The 16,723-nt window shown below is 39.0% G+C and overlaps 1 long non-coding RNA gene across 1 annotated transcript; it reads left to right on the top strand.

Annotated features, from left to right (window-relative positions):
- Nucleotides 1-5,665: 5,665 nt before the first annotated feature.
- On the top strand, nucleotides 5,666-8,112 carry LOC136290542 (uncharacterized). The gene is made up of 3 exons (XR_010721190.1): nucleotides 5,666-5,823; nucleotides 6,395-6,444; nucleotides 6,745-8,112. It is a non-coding gene; the product is annotated as an uncharacterized lncRNA (long non-coding RNA).
- Nucleotides 8,113-16,723: the final 8,611 nt, after the last annotated feature.

Genomic DNA, 16,723 nt, shown 5'->3' with positions numbered 1-16,723 from the left:
TTCAGGTGGCATGACTCACATGCTGAGTGCCCTACAAAAGGCAATAACAACAGCAAAAGCCAGACCAACCTTACCTTGCATTTCCACATTGCTACAAATATTAGAAAATTATGTAAAACCCTGGCATGAGCCCACCTTCCTGTGTTTCCTTAGCTCCTGATTTCACCGTAATGAAATCCATACAGGCTCCAGGCAGAATTTTCTAGTGCAAAAGAGATAATGTTATTATTTATACTTCAGGACCAATAGGACAGACAGACCCTTAGTGTCTAAGTAAATCCTGTGGAACTGCCCTTCTGCTGTTTCCTTCAACAACTGCTGTCTGTAGCCCTAACCCCAGAGACTTTGCCCTTCCTGTAGACACAAAGAGATTGATTAAGCTATTAGAACCACAACTGGATTTCAAACCTCCTCAGAGGTGAGGTGACAGGTCCACAGACTTAGATGAGACCCACTTCTGTTTCTAATGCCATTAGTAAAATAGAACTGAAAGATGCTGTCTCCAATTGCCACTCAACATTGCCAGTTGGTGCCTCTTGGGCAGCTCTGCAACCTCTCCCCTGCCACCTGCCAATACTCACCCTAGGAAATCAAAGCCCTTGCAATCAATGATTTCCAGGGCAGCATCTTGTATATCATAAATAGGGTATCAAGGCTGCTAAAAAAAAAAACCCAGCTTGCCTCACTGGTGAGGTCCTAGAAAATCAGGCAAGACAAAAATGGCATCATGCCAGGCTGTCAGTTCCCTTCTCTGTTTGTTCCCAAGCTTTTGCTGTTGGCAAGAACACATCCCTCTGCTGCAATGATCCCTGCATAAAATTTAAGTAATCATCTTGATAGTTTGCTAGACTAAATTTTGCTGTATATTCATACAAGAATGTGAAAAGCTATTTTTGTGCAACAGTCTTGCTCTGTTCTAACTCAACAGAGACGAGGATATAGAAACGGGGAAAAAGTTGCTGCAGTGGGAGAGGCAGGGGGTCTTAATATTTCCCTTGTGCCAGTACAATGCAGCTGCTCCTTTTGATAGCTTTAATGCAGCTCCTTCTAATTTACATTGGTGTAAGTGAAATCAAATAAAACCCATTATGCCTCTGAACCCAGAAGACGATCAATGTAATGCAGACTTTTACAACCCCAATTTCTTTCTGTAATAGCAAAGAAACAATATGGGTTTACAGAAGGGCCAGGCTAAAGATAAACCTTTCCTGCCTTCTCTTTCCCGGGCTGCAATCATAAGAATCTAAATAGCCATTTGATTGTGAAGACTGAGGTCAAGAAGGACAGCAAAAGATCAAGTGAGAGCTTGAGAGCTCAACCTGGACATAATCCTGAAACTGAAAAGTGCTCAGTGCACAGAAGATCATTTACCAATTATGCAAAGATATAGAAAATCTGAACATTAATTAGGAATATTTTATTACTTTATTAATAATGAAGTCAAATTGAGTTATAATAAATTAGAATGTGAAGATGATTTCTTTGTATTGTTAAATGACTTGTTTCAATTTTACTGCCTCAGAATTGCAGTAAAAATGTATTTCAAAAAGAATAGATACATTTGTATCAATTATATGATAGGGGCACACTGAAAGAACTGTTAAAATAATGCACTCTAGACTTGCTTCAGACTCTTCTCTCTTGTTTCAGACTCCTCTCCCTATGCTTTCTTCTCTATTTATCCTTTCCTAGCACTGTCATCTTCCTTGTGAGTTGGCAAAACCCCCACCATTTCTGGTGCCAAAACATCATCTGCAGCTCTGCAAGTTAAAACAGTCTGTCTGTAACTCCCTATTTCAGCACTTTTCTAATCTTTTCTGAAAAAAAAAAAAATTAGGATGGATTCTTGTCTGGAGAATCTGCAACAGAACTCAGGATACCTCCACTGGATTCAGTGCAGCTGTCAGTTTAGCCCAGATGAAAATTGCCATTCCCCATTCTCTTTTCTTCTTTACATTCTTTGGCAATTTTTCACTCTGTTGCTCTATTTAATGCTAGAAGCATTGTAGGGACACTGTTTGTATAAAATATGTGATGCGACACAAACTATTCTAAACAGTCAAGATAGTGATGATCTTTCCTCAACACACATACCCCTGAGACAGTGGAAGTGGCTGTGGTAGAGACAGAGAGAAGTCTGATAAAATAGCTGTTCACTCGTGTTTACAGAGATCCAGTGTTCTGGGGCTGCCAGTGACTTGTCTTAGAGAAAGAATTGGCATGAGATGAAGGCATCTTAAAAGTCGTGACTTTCACAGATGGCTTGGATTGTCCTTTGTGACTATGCAGCACAGGAACATCCTAGATGGTTTCCCCTAGCACTACAGCCTGGAATACAAGTAAGGGAAGAGGGTACCTCACAGAGGGAAGTAGCACTGTGCATGGTCCCCTCAGTCCACAGCTTTACCTGTGCAAATGGAGAGAGAGAAAAATCCAGCTGCCCAATGATGAGTCCCAAGCACTCAAAGGAAAGAGATTTCCTGATTTCCAGACTTGAGTTTCTTCTGAAAAGAAATGCTGTCTACACTCTCAGACTCCTGCTTCTACCTCTGCATTTCACTGCAGATGTTGAGATCACCATTCTGTTTTCACACTTAGAGATGCTCCAATCAATACCCCTGGAAATGTCATTCAGCCTTTCACTTGGATGAAAGGTGATGCTGACATTCTACTTTTCTTGAGTTTCCCAAGAGAACATTTAATCTCTGTGACCTTGCAGATATTTAAGGAACCCTTCACAAGATAACACTGAATTGTGACAGACAGCAGGGACTTTCTCACAGACAGCATTTTGCCAACAGGGATCACAGAAAACATCTGGATTCAGACAGAAAATAGTAATTTAAAAGGAATACATTGTTCATCAGTATCACTCAGGGATATATTATTATTTCTGCCCATTGGAAACAACATTCTTGTACTTATCAAGTAAAAAGACCATGACCTATGAATCTGAGAGTGGGAAACTGAGGTAGTAAAAGGATCTAAAATTTACAAATTGCTGAGTGCAGACCAGACCCTGCCATCCATCCTTACTAGATTCCTCTTCATAGCTCTTGTCCTTCTAGAAGGAATGTGAGTGTACTCTGTGGATGTGCTATCACATTCAGGGATCAACAGGGATGGCAGTCACTGAAGCTGTATCTAGAGATCTGTGACACAAACCTCCAAGGAAAGCTGCTTTGCAAAGCAATAGGAAGAGATACAGGGGTTAAATAGTAGAGATCATTGGGACCCTTGTGAAGCTGCTTTGGTCGGTCAGGTGTGGGCACAGCAGAAAGCAAAATAAATTAAACTCCTCCAGCTGGAAAATAAATATGAAACAGCAAGTGAATTTGTGCACTTCATGACTGAGTGAGCAAAGCTTAATTCTCTAATTATTACCTCTATTCTACCCACTGAGATAAAGAGCAAGTTAGGAGAGATAATCAGGTTCTAAAACACTGTGCCCTCTTGAATTCAGACCAAATGTAACAGTTAGCAATCATTCCAATACTGATGCACTGTCTTGAAAGATCTATAATAATGCAATATTTGCTATTTTGCAGTTTTATATGTCAGTATCAGGTGAAGAGATGCTTCATTCTCACTTATTTTTTGACCCACTTTTCATGGCTTTTTCAAATGGTTCAGCTGCAGAACCATGCATCTATTGCACAAAAGTTTGGTTAAGTACTCTACATTACATTATTCTAAATATACATATTGTTTTAATTTAATATAAATTCTGCTAATACCAGCCAGATGTCATCTTGCATTCACAGTCTTAGTTACATCAATGGCAGATCACATTAGGATTGATCATAAAATCCCCTGGTTTCACAAAAGCACTCTGTACTTGTAGCTACTCTACAACACAAAAGAAGGGGGGCAGGGAAGTCCTTTTAAGTTTTTTCGATATGAAAGGAATAAAAAATATCAATACAATAACTCTAAATGGTACTTGCAGTCAGAATATGCGTTAATTATCCCATGACCCCTAAGAGTGCCTGATAACTAAATAACATTCTAATCATTTGTTTCAGCACTTCAAGATTAAATTTTATTCATTCAATACCTGCACCAGATAAAAGCAAAAAAAAAAAAAAAAAAAAAAGGAAGATATTTGATTTGGGTTCATACAATTAAGAAGGATATCAAGGAAGCTGATCTATTCCTCCTTCTTATCTTGTGCCTTTCTTCATGAAAAAGAAAAGAGCAGCTAAGAAATGAAAGTCTGCCTGAATAGCATCTAAACTTAACACAAAGAGGGAGATTGTCAAGTTCACACAGGAGGTTGTCAGCCACCAGTGAGGTACCACAGCAGCCAGGCAGCTGGCACAGCTGAATTTTGGAGAGGTGCTGCAATTCTGAGCATGAGCAAACTTGGTGCCACATCAGACACATTTCCAAAAATGGGTGTTATTGTGTGTTTTGTGCAAGGAAAGGGAACAAGGGAGGAAAGCATCTCACCTCAATTGGCATAGGTGACTGGAAGTACAATGGTCACTTCCAGGAAATGGCCAAATAAAGGGTCAGGGTCCCCAGCTGCCTCAGCAGAACCATGCCAATTAGTGGTGCTCAGAGCAGCTTCTTGGTGAGCTGGCTGCAGGAGGAATGAAAGCTGAAATGGCTTTATGAGCACACCAGAAGTGGATCTGCAGATCAGTACTGCACAATGCAGGTCTGTGTTTGACTTCAACTCACCTCTAGGCTGACCCCACAGGTTCAGCCCTAGCATGAGAATGGGAAAGGTGTGTTTTGGGGGAGAACTTTCCAGTTTAGTTTCACTTCAAAGGAACCAATTTTTATTTGCCTCGGGTACACTCTGTGATATTAGTCAAAGTGTATGGAATAAGAACAAGTGGGACAAACAAGATAAAAGGATTTATATGTTTCAGGAGAGACATTTTTAAAATTATTTTAATTAATTAATCCAAACAGGCAAATAAATGATCATGAGTTACTTAGTGCAGTTTGGTAGGAAATATTTCCCATATATTCCCCTCAACACAGTAAGAAAGCTTTTTTCTAATTTCCCCTCCTTGTTGATGCACACTGGTTTCCAGAGTCAAATAACTCTGAAGTCTCTACTTGTTCTTTTGCTCAGTATTTCCTTTCACAGATTTTTCAGGATTTTCCTGAACAGAGACTGAAGCAGTCTCCAAGCTTTCCTTACTTGCCCAGGGCCTCCAGCTGTGGAGATACAGACTTTTTTAGAGCAATTCACAACACAGGGAGTCAGGAGTAAAATAGAGCTAAAACTGACACTGTGCTGACCATCAGCTCACCCAGTCATAGTGAGGGTTGTGAAGGTTTCTCCTATTGCCTGGGACTACGATCCACAAGCCTGGAGCTAAATGTTTCTACTCCATTTGCAAAGAGAAAAAAGCAAGGGCGGTTCCACCTCACAGGATCTGATAATCCAATTAGAGTGTCCCTGCAATGTCAAAGAGCCAAGTTCAAACCACTCTTCTGGATGATTTCATTTTTGCCTCTTCTGTGCTGGGGATTCCTCCTGTGGGAGCTATTCTTTGTGCACACAGCATTAAACATTTAGCAGGGACTGAGACCTCAGCTTCCTAGATCTCAGCTGAGTACACTTACCAGAGGAGTATAGACTCAGTAGGACCAATTATTATTTAACTTAGAATTAACCTGAATCAAAGCTAGCTGAGCACCTCCAACAGGAGGGATACCCATGGAGAATGGCTGATAGCCATTTTCCTGGCACGTGAGACATCAAAGCCTGCTTAGGAAATAGAAATTTGAGTTGGGCCTTCCTCTTTCCCAGAAAGCATTATGTCATTTTGGGAGGCAAGGACTGCAAGCCACATGTCACAGGTAATTTTGTACCCCGAATGCCTCAGGAAATATTGTTTAAAAGTGTGTGGGAATTGCTATTCTGAGAAAACAACTGTGGGCCTCCATGGACACAGGATGTGTTCCAGGTGAGCTGATGGAGTGTCTGTGCCCAAGTGCACTCTCCCCTTCCACATTTTGGGTGAATCTAGCCCTGCTGCACAATCCAGACTAGTCTGCTGCTCAGCAAATAAACAGAGCAAACAAATTGGACAGAAATCAAATTCTTGCCTGAGTAATGATTTGATTCCCCAAGGTTTCTGGTGCTGTGAGTCATTTCAAGATTACAGGTTTTCAGGACAAAGCAGGTGGACGAATAAGACATCAGTGTAAAACCATCAGTACCTGCTCCCTGCTGTATTGTTGCAGTGACAGATATGCATTTCTGTCATAAGAAGAGTTGCAGAAACAGACAGGTCATGCTGACAGGACAATATGCATATTTTGTGGGAGAAGATAACAGTACGAAAAACATGGTCCTGCTATTTCTTTATATTTGAGTCATTACAGAGATAATCTCATGTCTTTTTGAATCTCATGTCATTGTTTACAGGTCCTCACATCGTGTGATGATAGGAAGCACTGTGTAGTTACATCATCATGGTGGGTATTTTCTCCCTGGCATATGCTGAAATTCAAATACAGTCCCTGCCCTGTGCAAAATAAATAAATAAATAAATCTAGATTATGAACCAGAACTGTTTATTTGCCATTATCAGCTGATATTGGAGTCAAGTTAGGAATTTTCAGTATATGGAATATAACCAATCCACTCACATGTCAGCTCTGCAGTGGAGACAAAACCATTCTGAAAAAGTGCAAGTTCTCCAATGACTTTCTGTTTAATTTATATTTTGTAACTTTAAAAGATTTATGTATTTCCACTTCTCTTCTAATGTTCAGGAGAAAATTATGAGATCACAGAAGGCTGCTGCTTCAGGAATCAGGAAATCTCAGCAGTTGAAAGAAAGAGCTTTGCTGTGTGATGTATTCAGCTTCACTTTCAGACCCAGAAGTCTTAAACAGCGTAGGATGTCTTTGGACTTCTTAGTGCTGCTCATTAAAACGCAATACAAACTTTATCCCATTTTGAGATGCTTCTGTTTTTGAGCTGACTGAGCTATTAGGCAGCTATAAAATCGGCCATACAAAATTTCGAGTAATATAAACTACTAGCATATAAAAACTTGCATTAATGTAACCAAGGTTACAAACAATAATGCTTAAAAATGAGGACAAATTTAAAGCAAACTCAGACATTAATTCTCTTCAATTTGCTCATTATATGGATTAAAGCACAGGATTTTTCTGCCTGTTATTTTATTCTATCTTTATTCCCAATGATTGCTATAAATTAAGAGCATTACAGCAAATTATCTGTAATCATAAGACTACCTATTTTTCCCTCAAATAAAGTAGTATAATCCCATAAACACAGCTGAGTGTGCAGGCGTGCACTTGATTTCCCTTGTACAGAAAACTCTTTAATTAAAAAAATCCTAATCCAAGACAGAATGAAAACCAAAATGATAGGAGAAATTAAATTCTGAAAGAAAACCAAATGGCATGAGTCTTCTAGCATTAAAATTAAACCATTTAATCTGGAATTTGACTTCCTGCAGGATGTTGCAGTTGCTAGAAGTTAGTGAAAAATGCATTTCAATGCACTTAAAAAATAATCTGTTGAGGTCCATTCAACACAGAGATACCTGCTCTGTGACAAAGTTTCTGAGTGGAATGCTCTGAGAGGCTGCTAAAATGTTCTGTGAAAGCATGCCAAAGTGTTTCCTGTAAGTAAGCAGTTAAATTTTCCCACAGATGTGTGATGTCACTATTTCCAGAGACAAGACATACCAAAGCTCTGGTATCCCTGGGTGGCATTGGTGTGCTGTTCTCATGGAACCAGGAATGCTGGGCTACCATAACTTTTTGATACTTGACATTTCATTAAATTAAAGGAATTAGGGGCAAAAAGCAATCAAAACACCAAAGTTGTTCTGTGCTGAGAAGACAGGAACACTCCCTTCTCAATTAGCTTTCCACAGCAGAATGGCAAAGCACTTTCCAAAGTTAAAGTGTTATACCAGGAAGCAGCTTATATCCAATGCTCTCGATCAATCAGCTTTGGTTCATAAACCCAGCAATTAGCAATACAAAAACTCCTGGAGTGAGACAAAAATTAACAACGTTTTTGTTTGTGTAGGACTGGATTTACTTTAATCAATGTTTGTAAATGACTGGAAATGACATAAAAAAGAGAGCAAGCTGTAAAACTTCACAAATAAAATTAACATGCTAAGACCAATATTAAAACTAATCATATGTGTTTTGAAACAAGAACACCCAGATTTAAAACTGCGCTTTCATATTCTCTCAAAGACAAGGGCTGGTTTTTCTAAGGGGCTGTATCTGCCCTTCATCTGCACATCCATTCTGAAAGATGAAACTACAGACTATGGATAGATGGCAATGTACATGCACAAAATTGTGCAGATTATGCAGTAGTTGTTTCAACTACAGTTACTGTGTATTAGGATAAAAAAAGGTGCTTATTACGTTAAAAAGATAGAAACAAGACTTAACCTAAACTTCTTAGAGTCTCCAAACTATGGGATGAACTATGCATTCTAAATGGAGAAGCAGTTTGGACTGTTTTCATTTAATTCTTATTACTTTTAGTCTCGTGGGCTCTGTGGAAGATGTGGATGTTCAGGGATCTCTAGTATTCTACTTTGGTCATTACTGATGAGTGTTTACAATTATCCAGGTGGAAATAAAATGGTAGGACAACAGCCAGTGCCACTGTCACATCACTGGATGAGGTACTTTCCATCTCCAGAATTCAAGAGCGTTACAAATGGATAACAGCCAAATTTTTCATAGGCAAGGATTTGAGAACTTACAAACTATGTAGGATTCTCTTATTGAAGAGTAATAGCATTACAGCTAGTGGAGAATCAGAATGTTCTGTTAGAGCCATTGGGGAAATGATTTCAGCTATAAACATTGAAGGAAAGGAACATTAACTAATAAATGCAAAACTCTCTATACAACTATAGAGTTGTGCCTCATAGTGCTATTGCCCAAGTAAATAACAACTTCAAAAGAAATTTATACTCAGTTGCCCAACTATTTTTCTCCAGCAGATGATGATGATGAAGGAATTAAAATGTATCAAGCTGCAGTCATAACACTACTCAGATGCCCACCTTAAAGGGTTTCTACAGCATAATAAAAGAACAAAAGCAAGAAGCAAAATGAAGGGGTTTTTCACTTCAACCCTAGCTGCAGACTGATCCTGGACTTGTTCTACCCACTGCTTCAGATGAAATGTATTTTTGAAAGCCTTAAAAGAGGAGGAAGTATACAGGCTTCCTTTGACTTGGAGACCAGTGGCATTCCTCAGGGCTGGTATTGGGACAGTCACCATTTAACATATTTGATGATGTCTACTGACATGGACAGTGGGACTGAGTGAACCCTCAGCAAGTTTGACAATGACAGTTGTGAAGACAATGCTTTTTCAGGCTTTAAAAAAAATGTGATACTCTAAAGCAGAGGGAAAATCCTTCATTAATGGAGCCAAACCTTACACATCAAGAAGAAAATAAATGAGCAGAGTTTTTTACACCTTTCTGGGTGAAACCCCATGTATAAAGAACCCACAAATAAAATTTCCACATCCATTTCTAACTTCACTTTTTTAGGTGTTGAAACTTACTGAAGCAAAAATAAAGCAATGAACTAAAGTAGAAGGAAGCAGACTGACGTTGTTAACAGCTAACAGCATGGGTGTTGCCTCAGGCCAGAAATAGCTGATGGATGATACGACAACAGTCAGCAGACAAATCCTCATTACAATTGTAAATTTTGTGTCCCAAACAATTTTCTCTCTTCACTATCATCCCTACACTCACTTTCAGCAGCAGCTGCACTATCACCTTCCAGTGCTGGCATGGCTCTCTTTTTCTGTATCCCTGGCATAGAACATAAGGTCTGAGATTGCCACTGTCAAAGTAAAATGATGGGTTTGGAGGAATATCGCAGCAGAGGGACCAGAGGTAGTGTCCAGGTGTGTACTGGCCAACCTACAGCATGCTGACAAGGAAGGTTGCCCACTGCAGGATTTTCTGGGGAAAATAAATAGGGGCAGGGAGCACCTGCCCATGAGCAGATGCAGCACGCATTTCGTATTGCAGGGAAGAGACAGGATGCACAATCACAGAGTATCTGGCTGAACTGTACTCTCTTGCCCTTAGTTCACAGAAAAAAACGTTTTCAAAAGAATACAATAGTACTTGAGCAGAAAACTGATGGAAATATTAGGCTCTCAGGAAAAAGTCACAAATAAGTTTGACCCTAAAAACATCTTCTTGGCTGTAGACGCATATAAATATTTGGTCAAGTGCTCTTCTCCACCCAGCACAATATTACATTTAGTCACATAATTATAGACTATATCATAAAACACACAAAAGAGAATAGAAGCAAAAATGCCTGAGTAACCTCTACTGCTCCATCCCTAAGAATCTGGTGGGTTTATTTGCAAGTTAAAAATGTTTTTTATATGTAGGATTGGTGTTGCTCACATTAAAAATAGGTGAAACAGAATGCAACATGCAGAGCCAACTTCCAGCCTGCTGTAAACTCACTGGAGCCACTAGACTAACACAAGTTGCAAACGTGGTCTGCATATAAACAAAGAATGTTCTTTCTTGACTCATGTATATTCTGGCCAGGCACTGAGACAGAAGCAGCTCTACAGGAGAAACTTAACGCCCCTTCCTTTAAAAGTAAAGTGGTGAGGGTAACTATCTAGCTGCTTGATAAATGAAAATAGTCTTTAGTGTGAAACATATGACTAACATGTTCAATAGGTCTCTCTTTATTGATAAATTACCATATATTTCCAAGTATGCTACAATTAGGTTAATAGGGTAGAGTTGTAAATCTAATTCAATTTTTATTGATGTACCTCAGCTTTGTATCCGATCCTGTGGGACCAAACCAATGGGTTTGTTTTATTCCTTTCTAATTTTAGAGAAATACATGCACTGCACTCAGAAATCTCCTGTCTACAAGCTATTGATGAGTGCATTAAACAGGGCACTCATTACTCTTCTACCATTTTTTGTTACTTCTTCACCCCTTTATGTTTGTTCCTGTCTTCTAAGCTTACATGAAACAGAAACAAAATAGGAAGGTACTTTCTCACTACTTAGATGTTGCTGTCTGTACTTCTATTTCCCATTTTGTTTGAGCTTGGATTCAGCTCACCTATGAATTCATTGATATGTTGAATCTGTCTGACACACAGAGAACTTCCTTTAAAAGAATGGGTCATGTCAGCTTATTAAGGTCCAGAACAAAAAGGTATCAACCTCACTGCTCCAGCTGTGAGGATTAAGTATCCTTTTTTGTTTTGGGTTAGTAGCCTTTGATTCATAAGAAGTGCTACCATTTCCTCATGTGCTCAGCAAGGTAACTAAAAAAAAATTAAAATTCACTGGTGGGATGTAATTATCTCATCCTGCATGTTATTTTGCACAGTTCAGGAGGAACAAAAAATAAAATAAAATAAAATAAAATAAAATTAAATTAAATTAAATTAAAATAGAATTTATCAAAATTTGCACATTTGATTAGAAAATGTACTGATCCAGATACCCCTCAATTTATTTCATATGGAAGAAGTAGTGACCTGAATAATTTTAAGGGTGAAATTCAAAGCTGAAGCAAACTTTTGTCTAATCCTTGATTTACATGTTGCCTTAGCCCACAAACCAAAGTGTATTTCTCACTCAGGTTCTCTCTCCCAGTGGTTCATTATTTCCCAGGTTTCTCTGTGGTTAATTAGGGTCAGACATTGTGGCAATGTAATGTGATTTATTCTGTGGACTTTAAAGAAGCCAAGGCAATGTCACACACATCGACCAGATGAGAACCAAGAACTCTGTCTGTCCTCTTTTTCTCAAGCACTGGGCTCCCATAGAGCACCAGGATTCTTGAGCCTTAAGATTCAAGAAAAACATCAAAAAGGTAGTCTGACTGAATTAGCCTCTCAAATGTTACAATATATTGATATTTCCTTACAAAGGCAGGTTCCAAAATTTAATTTCTGAATGTCTAAATTCCCTCTGAGAACTGGATGGAAATAATTTTCATGTCTTGCATGAGTGCAAAGAGGTCATTTTAGCAAAGTTTGTAACACCAAATATTTAACTATTCTATCATATAACAGTGAGCAAGCTGGGAACCACTCAGTAAAACTGGATTTCTTTAGAAATCTATAGATATTCTGGTTTTATTTCACTTCAAATACTGGTTTATGTATTTCTCTGAGTTGCCTGTTGCTTTTGCATTATTTCTTGCTGCTACTCTTTTGGAGTTTTGCATATTTTTTCTACCAATCACTTAAGTTTAAGGGTTGATTCACAGAGAAGCCAGATTTTCAAAAGCTGGGGCTGTTGGCCATCAAATTGTCTTTGTCAGAGCCACCAAAACTTCTGTTCCCTTCTGTTGCTATGTCTAACTGCTTGTGCACAGGAATGTACACTCCTTAAGTTACAAGATGTCAGAAGGCGTCAAAGAAAAGGACTGTAGGAATTAATAAGAAGCTGCTGACAGGATGGGCATTGGTAGGAAAAAAAATCACCCTTTCACATATAAGACATAGGGAGCTGGGATTTTACTTGCCAGATAAAAAGGCATATTAAAGATAAAAAATAATTTTTATATTCCATTTTATGATCCAAATTCTATTACTTCAAGACTTGTGCACCGATAAACAATAGCAATACGAGAGGACTGGGCATTTTGAATATTTCTGCAGGGCTTATGTGATGACTTTCTTAGTTTGCAGGAATAGATGTTATACTTCCATTGTGAGGTAAATCTCAGTCTTTGCCTAATTTATGGAAAGATAAAAACATGACTGGTTAGAACTAGCAAGCTTTTTCAGAGGGCAACACTATAAATCCACAGAACTGCATACTTTTCAACTGACAATACTAGATCATTTTTTAAAAAATGGCTGTTTCCATCTGGTCAGCATCTGTTAAACTCCATGTCACTACAGGGTGCGTAAGATTTTTTTTTTTGCTCTAGCTTTTGCTAAGTTTGACACAATTTAATTTCAAAAAAACAAGCAGATGCACATATTAGAGAGATGAGAGTGAAAGAGACAATCTTATTTATACCTAACCTCAGAGATACCTGACCATCTCCTGTATGAAACAGATTAATTACCTGGCCCTTCTGTGTGCTGATCCCACCTCTCTCTATTTCAGTTCTCAAGGATGCTGTCCTTTGATGAAAACCACGATGGAATAAAAGACATTTTGTAGCCTTTACTTACTATTAGCTGATTTCATTGGCCAATGACTACGCAAAATACTTGAAAATTCCTTTAGTCAAGGACAGCTTTCTCATCTTGTGAGACAAACAAGAGATGACATGGGAAAACTGGCATGCCCAGGATCCCATGCTAGATGAGGAGCTGTCCACATGTCCCAGCTCAGTCCTCTGTCCCCTCACCCAGGATTTCTGTTCATGGTAGGGAACGACCACATGGCCAGTTTAGAAGCCACTTTTACTGATTTCATAACTGCAACAGGAACCAGGAATTAATCACAGCAGTAAGCAATGCCAGTTCTAATTGTTAGCATCATCTGATTTCCATCACTCTTAAACATCCCACCTAAGTTTTGTCACTTCAAGTATTGTAAAATTTACTCTTTAATAAAATACAGGTGACAGAAATACATGTGAAATGCGTCTGCTGTATTAGCAAAGGTATCAATCGGTTTTCATCATGGCAAAGCACCAAATCATTTGTTCATATAAAATGCATTTTCATCCAGAATGCCTTGTTATCCTGTTTATTGAGTCACTTTCACCTATTTCATACCATTGTTACTCTGCTCTCTCTGGGGGATCACTACTGATTTGAAGCAGTATTAGATAAAGATGAGGCCATACCATACCTCAGAATGACTTGAAGTTTCCTTTATTTTGTGAAAGGTTGATTTAACATTAGATCAAGCATTTCTTGAAATCTTTTCACAAAATTGAAGTTCTACTGAAATATCATGTTTAGAGATAATCGCATGCCTTAGAACTCACGGATTATGTGTATCATGTAAGATATTAAACCTGTCAAGATGTTGTTTTTAATACGTTTTTTAGTTAAGACCACGTCTTGATATGAATTATTCCTAGCATAGTTTCTCACACACTGGTTCAGCAAGCAATCACCAACTACATCCATCTTTTCTGTTGCTTTCTCACCATATGTCTCAGAGGGGTGTAGGGGGGAAGTTTCCAGTTAATCATTTTTTTTGCATTTGGTATGCAAATCACTTAAAATTGAATGATGTGGCAATTTCAAGAAGTATTGTCTTAAGAAACACTGGAGTTTCAGTACTGAGTTAAGTTTGATAGGTTTAGTGGATGGTTTGTTTTCTTTTTTGCTTGCATCTTAACAAAATTTTACAGCTAGAAAAAATTCTCATTATAATCTCCAGCCTATTTCCTCCTCAGAGATATGCTTGTAAAAATTGGCTTTATATTATCTTAGTGTAAGGCTCCTGCTTGTAATATTTCAAACTTTCATCTGTCCTTGACTGCCATGACATTCATCCATCTGACAAAATGGGGGGGAAAAAAATGCCAACCTCTGAGTGAATGCTCCTTTAAGTGGATTTGCTAGCCAGGCATAAAGGATGCTGTGCTCACTAAGGCTATGCTGGGGCTGCAGCCACACGGGTCCTGTGACTCCTGCAGGCACAGGGCAGTGCAGGACAGTGAGGCTCAAGCTACATGCCATCCACAGGGCTTCTGCTTCAAACAGCAATCTGCTCTCATCAGCTGAGAATTAAAAGACACAACAGTGCCACTGTGTAAGTCGCTCTTGGCTCTCTGAAGATTCATACTATGAGACAATGTTTTTTTAAGTTTCAGATTCATTTCCTAACCTCACAGAAAGCTCTGCATACTGCTGCTGGATAATGGGAATTGTCCGGCCATAAATGCACATCAGTAAAGCACAGAAGGCTCAAATCTAGAAAGTTAATCAGAACTTGAATAAAATCTTTGCACAAAATCAGCAAGGCTTTGAGACCTGAATTTCTCAGCTGCATAAGCAGTCAGGCCTCAGCTGGACACAAGAACAAGACAGATATATGGGAAGAAGGAACATTACTAATTTCTGTCTGAGATTCTTTCTGAAAGTGTTGTGCTGTGCATAGACTACCAGGGACTCTCTCAGGCTGCCTGCACTGTCTTTCTCTGTAGGTCATAGCAGAGATGCACAGAAGTTTTTGCTACCAACAACTGATTTTGATTTCACACTTCGCAATTAAGACATTTTAAAAGCAGCTCTTTGTTCTGTGGTATCAAAGGTCAACTTGGAGCTTAGCTTATGAGACACAGCAGCTTATTGAGCATGTTTTCATCTTTACATTCAGCAGGAAGAACTTCACATTTCTCACAAGGATTCCTCCTATGCAAAGCACTTATGTACAATCCAATTAAATAAAAAGTAGAAAGAAAGATCATAGGGTCAGATTTTTTTGTATACTTTCCAGTGATCTTTTCACATAAAGTCATGCAGAAAGAGCCTGGTGGAGGGGTGGTATGTAGATTTCCTTCTGCCAGGTGGCTGTACAAACTGTTAGATGATACAGTCATATATCCCTCTTGGTGCCTGATTGATCTTTTTATTTGTGAAGGTTTTTCTGCAAAGTGGAACAGCTTCAGTCAGAGAAACAACAGATACTTTCTGCCCCCCCACACCCCACTCCAGCTCCTGTAGCAGCATTGTAGCTGCTTGGCCTCTCCTATAGGAGAAAGGTGAGAAAATTGGGATTGAACCTTTCTGGGCAGGAAGGTGAGATGGAGTCTCTAAGAGTCTTCACAAGTGATCCAATTTTCACTGTTAATTAATTAATTCGTTAAAAAAAAAACCCCACACATAAAATATCAGGCAGTGGTGGAGTTTAGACCCCTCCATATATAAGTGAGAGCCAAGAAAACTATTCCAAAATTATAGTTCCCAGTATATGCACTTTAGTTTAGCTGACTTTTGGCACCTACATCTTCATTTTACAGGAGATCCTAACACTGTGTCCTGGAAAGCAGTCCCATTCATTCCTGAACAGAAGAGCTGCAAATGCTACATTCCCCACTATTCACAGAGAAGTGGCTGTTTCTCAAGCTGCCAGGATACTATCAGTGACCAAATTTCTCAGCTGAGAATATTTCTGTTATTCAGAAACAGGAAGTCTTGTGATTGAGTGCTTGTGAGAGCCATTTTGTCCAGCATAAAGTAGCTCTTTGGAGCTAAGCTGTGCCACTGCACCCAGCAATTATTAAGGTATTTCCCTTGCACACTGATATTTTGAAGCTAGGCCTGAATGCTCCTGAGTCACAGTGTGGAGCTCCAAACTTCTGTATCTTCATTAAAACATTACCTTCTCTTTCACCAAAAAAAAAAAAAAATAAAAATAAAAAAAAAAATAAAAATTTACTTGGTTCTTAAACAGCTGCTCTCCACAGGTACCTGCCTGGGCCTTCCCTCCCACTGTGGTCACTGAGCCACTAACAGTCCTGTTAGAGAATTGCAGCCCAAAAACTGTTGACCCAAACCCCTGTGCGCCATGCTGGTATTTAGGGCTCTAAGTATTTGCCTTTCAAGTGTAAGACAGGTAGGTACAGGGCAGCCTGAGGCAGTTTTCTCCCATGGCACCCCATGCGAGATGCAGGAGAAGGTTGTACCATACAGCCAGAGAATCACAGATTTGTTTAGGTTGGAAAAGGCCTTTAAGATCATCAGGTTCAACCACTAACCTATTATTGCCATGTTCACCACTAAACCACAGTA

Source organism: Chamaea fasciata, unplaced genomic scaffold, assembly GCF_029207755.1.
Source record: "Chamaea fasciata isolate MVZ Bird 193981 ecotype frontalis unplaced genomic scaffold, bChaFas1.0.hap1 SCAF_6, whole genome shotgun sequence".
NCBI classification, from domain to species: domain Eukaryota; kingdom Metazoa; phylum Chordata; class Aves; order Passeriformes; family Sylviidae; genus Chamaea; species Chamaea fasciata.
Note: the sequence above shows the minus strand (reverse complement) of the source record. Positions and strands in the feature narration are given on the sequence as shown.